Here is a 5,010-nt window from a genome sequence, read left to right on the forward strand (position 1 = left end):
CTGAGGTCCTGAGAGGTTTGGAGCAGGTTCTTATCAAGCATCTTTCTGTACTTTGCTTCGTTCATCTTTCCCTACGATCCTGACTAGTCTCCGAGTCCCTGCCACTGATAAACATCCCCACAGCATGATGGGGATGTTTTACTGAGGAGTGGCTTCAATCTGGCCACTCTACCATAAAAGCCTGATTGGTGGAGTGCTGCAGAGATGGTTGTCCTTCTGGAAGGTTCTCCCATCTCCAAAGAGGAACTCTGAAGCTCTGTCAGAGTGACCATTGGGTTCTTGGTCACCTCCCTGACCAAGGCCCTTCTCCACCGATTGCTCAGTTTGGCAAGGCAGCCAGCTCCAGAAAGAGTCTTGGTGGTTCCAAGCTTCTTCCATTTAAGAATGTTGTAGACCACTGTGTTCTTGGGGAGCTTCAATTCTGCAATCCTATCTCATGGCTTGGTTTGGTTTTTCTCTGACATGCACTGTCAACTGTGGGACCTTATGTAGACAGGTGTGTGCCTTTCCAAATAATGTCCAATCAATTGAATGTATTACAGGTGGACTCCAATCAAGTTGTAGAGACATCAAGGATGATCAATGGAAACCGGATGCATCTGAGCTCAATTTCGAGTCTCATAGCAAAGGGTCTGAATACTTATGGAAATATGTTTTTTTATGTTGTGTTTTATTATAAATGTGCAAAAATGTCTAAAAACCTGTTTTCACTTTGACATTATGGGGTATTGTGTGTAGATTGATGAGGATATATATGTATATATTTTTAACCTATTTCTGAATAAGGCTTTAACATAACAAAATATGGATAAAGTGAAGGGGTCTGAATACTTTCCGAATGCGCTATAAAAGCTTTGTCGCTGGCAATACCTTTTATATATAAAGAAAAGTTGGCGAGAAAACGTCTTGGTTGGTTTGAATGGTGTATTGGTTCACTAAATGCTTTTTGGGGGGTGGGATTGTTTACTATACACTTTAAAGAGGTAAGATTTCAACTGTCTTCAAAGATGGGCTGGGACTATGCTGTCCTAGCTTCAGGAGGAAGCTGGCTCCACCATTAGAGTGCCAGGACAGAGAAGAGCGTGGATTGCGCTGAGTGGGAGCTGCCCTCTCATAGGGGTGGGAGGGCCAGGAGACCAGAGGTGGCAGAGCCCTGTGGGACACCAGTAAGGAAAGACACAGATCCTCTCTACGCAGTGGTGGAAAAAGTACCCAATTGCCATACTTTAGTAAAATTAACGATACCTTAATAGAAAATGACTCAATGAAAAGGATTTCAAAATCCTTATATTAGGCAAACCAGATGACACAACTTTCATTTTCTTGTGTTTTCACAGAGAGTCAGGGGCTGCAACACTCAGACATAATTGACAAACGAAGCATTTGTGTATTTTCACAGAGAGTCAGGGGCTGCAACACTCAGACATAATTGACAAACGAAGCATTTGTGTATTTTCACAGAGAGTCAGGGGCTGCAACACTCAGACATAATTGACAAACGAAGCATTTGTGTATTTTCACAGAGAGTCAGGGGCTGCAACACTCAGACATAATTGACAAACGAAGCATTTGTGTATTTTCACAGAGAGTCAGGGGCATTTGTGTATTTTCACAGAGAGTCAGCACACTGCAACACTCAGACATAATTGACAAACGAAGCATTTGTGTATTTTCACAGAGAGTCAGGGGCACACTGCAACACTCAGACATAATTGACAAACGAAGCATTTGTGTATTTTCACAGAGAGTCAGGGGCACACTGCAACACTCAGACATAATTGACAAACGAAGCATTTGTGTATTTTCACAGAGAGTCAGGGGCTCACTGCAACACTCAGACATAATTGACAAATGAAGCATTTGTGTTTAATGAGTCCATCAGATCAGAGGTAGTAGGGATGACCAGGGATGTTCTCCTGATAAGTGTGTGAATTGGATCAATTTCCCTGTCCTGTTAAGCATTCAAAATGTAACGAGTACTTTTGGGTGTCAGGGAAAATGTATGTAAAAAATATAAATAGTAAAGTACAGATACCGCAAAAACGACTGAAGCAGTACTTTAAAGTATATATTTTTTTAAACTTAAAATACTTTACACTACTGTCTCCATGTCACCTGGTAGGAGTGGCCTGCCAGGCAGGATGCAATCCAAGAGTGTGCAGAGCCTGAGACGCCCAGCCCTGAGTGGGTGGCGTGGAGGATCTGAAGATTCATGGTGTCGAAGGCAGTGGATAGATCTAGGACAGGGATGGGCAACTTTGATGGCGGTGAGGACCACAACAAAAATCTGAAGTCATTGCAGTGCATCTGTTTTACAGCGAATTCCATGCAATTCTACACATTTGACCATAAGGTGAAGAGAAATGTTTGCCGTTTTAAATTAATATGATATCTGAGTGAGACTAACTAACAAAATCAATGGGGACCCCCCAGCCGGTAATTTGACCATGATTACTAAGTTTAGATAGTTGGCAGCTAGACTAATTTACCAATCTAAAAACATTTAGCTGATGGGCTAATTGAGTGACTATCAGTGACTGACATAACCAGAGAAAACTACTGATGCACAACCACATTTTAAAATTGCACCTTGTGTATTCTACTGCTGTAACTTGCAACAGAAGGTCGAGACCCCAACTGACTTTTTACTTTCATGCATCCGAGGGCCTTCAAAAGGGGGGCCGTGGCCTGCCGGTTGCCCATCCCTGATCTAGGAGGATGAGAACAGAGGAGAGAGTGTCAGCTTTGGCAGTACGGAGAGGCTCCATGACACAGAGAAGAGCATGCTCAGCTGAGCGACCTATCTTGAAGCCTGACTGGCTAGGGACAAGAAAAATGTTCTGAGAGAGATAGCAAGAGAGTTGGTCGGAGACAGCACGATTCTTCCAAAACACTTGAGCGTGCTGTCTCCGACCAAGGAATTACCAGTCTGTCGTTTTGGACATCAGACTTTTGGTTTTTGAAGGTGGGGAGCAATTTCTGCCTGTTGAAGTCAGAGGGGACGTAGCCAGTGGCCAGGGATGAGTTGATGAGGGAAGTGAGGAATGGGAGAAGGTCTCCACAGATGGAAAAGAGTTTCCTATGGTGGAGACAAGAGCATGACATTTAGAGTGATAGAAAGGGCCTCTAGCAGTGGATACAGATGAATAGAAGGTAGAGAGTAGTTGCCAAAGCTACAAAAGAGCAAAATGAGATCAGCTGAAAATAACTAGGTAAAGGAGTGAGCGGTATGAAGCTTTCCTCTTTCCTTCCACAAATAGCTCAGCAGAACCATTTTTGTTTCAGCGACGGTCTTAGTTTTGATGAGACCGCCGTTGACACAGACAGTATTACCAAAAGCACAACAGTCAAATTGCACTGCCTTTTAATCCTGGTTGATGTGTCAACAATCGTCTGCAAGTTATGAGAGGTAAGCAGTTCACACACCAAGTAGGCTACTGCGAAGACAGGCAGCACTTAAAGTAGATGGTCCTAGTTAGCAAAAAGATAGTACTAGACAGAGGTGGAAAAAGTATCCAATTGTCAAACTTGAGTAAAAGTAAAGATACCTTAATAGAAAATGACTAAAGTAAAAGCAAAAATCCCCCAGTAAAATACTACTTGAGTAAAATTCTAAAAGTATTTGATTTGAAATATTCTTTAGGTATCAAAAGTAAATGCAACTGCTAAAATATACATAAGCATTCAAAGTAAAAGTGTTCATCATTTTTATCATGACACTAGACGAGACCCAAATGCAGACACAGGAGGCAGATGGTTGGAGTTTAAGATGTTTATTAAATCCAAAGGGAATAGGCAAGAGAATGGTCGTGGACATGCACAATCTGATCTAACCAGATCAGAGTCCAGGAGGTACAGAGTGGCAAGCAGGCTTGAGGTCAGGGCAGGCAGAATGGTCAGGCAGGCGGGTACAGAGTCCAGAACAGGCAAGGGTCAAAACCGGGATGACTAGAAAAAGGAGAAAAGGCAAAGCAGGAAAAACCGCTGGTAGTCTTGAACATACAAGATGAACTGGCACAGAGAGACAGGAAACACAGGGATAAATACACTGGTACAGAGAGACAGGAAACACAAGGATAAATACACTGGTACAGAGAGACAGGAAAAACAGGGATAAATACACCGGGCAAGACAAGCGACACCTGGAGGGGTTGGAGACAATAATGAGGATAGGTGAAGCAGGTCAGGGTGTGATAATTTGAAATACCTTATATTAAGCAAGCAAACCATTTTCTATATGTTTTAATTTATGGATAGAGTGGGACACACTCCAACTCTGAGAAATAATTTACAAACAAAGCATTAGTGATCAGAGGCAGTAAGGATGACCAGGGATGTTCTCTTGATAAGTGCGTGAATTGGACAATTTTTCTTGTCCTGCTAAGCATTCAAAATGTAACAAGTACTTTGCATGTCAGGGAAAATCTATGGAGTAAAAAGTACATTATTTTCTTTGGGAATGTAGTGAAGTAAAAGTAAACATTTTCTAAAATATAAATAGTAATATACAGATACCACAAAAGACTACTTACTTTACACCATTGCTACTTGACAACAACAAATGGAGACAACAATTATACTCAGATATCAGGAGTCATCTAGCTATAGAACAAAGCATGCTGTGTCCATCCCCGCTAAACTCTTTATTTCCCCCTAGTCTAGGCCTATGTTTGTCCCTCCCTAAGACTATCCAATGACAATCGGCTAAATAAGACGTGTCTGACTATTAACTACGTTTGACAGTCTCTTCTAGATAAAAGAAGAATATGCACAAATATGATGACTCATGCCATCATATGTAATTTGAGATTATTAGACATATTCACACCAAAGTTATCTTCCTCTTGATTTAATAATCTGTTTAAATGTCTTAGAAGAAATGCACGGTTTTCCCAAGAAGTTACCTTATTAACCCCCTCTCTCTCTCTCTTATCACAAGACTCGCTGCCGACTGCCCCCTACTTGTCTCCCCCCTGTTTCTCCCCATGCTCCTCTCGTTATAAAGCCGCG

This window comes from Oncorhynchus tshawytscha, linkage group LG33, assembly GCF_018296145.1.
Source record: "Oncorhynchus tshawytscha isolate Ot180627B linkage group LG33, Otsh_v2.0, whole genome shotgun sequence".
NCBI lineage: Eukaryota > Metazoa > Chordata > Actinopteri > Salmoniformes > Salmonidae > Oncorhynchus > Oncorhynchus tshawytscha.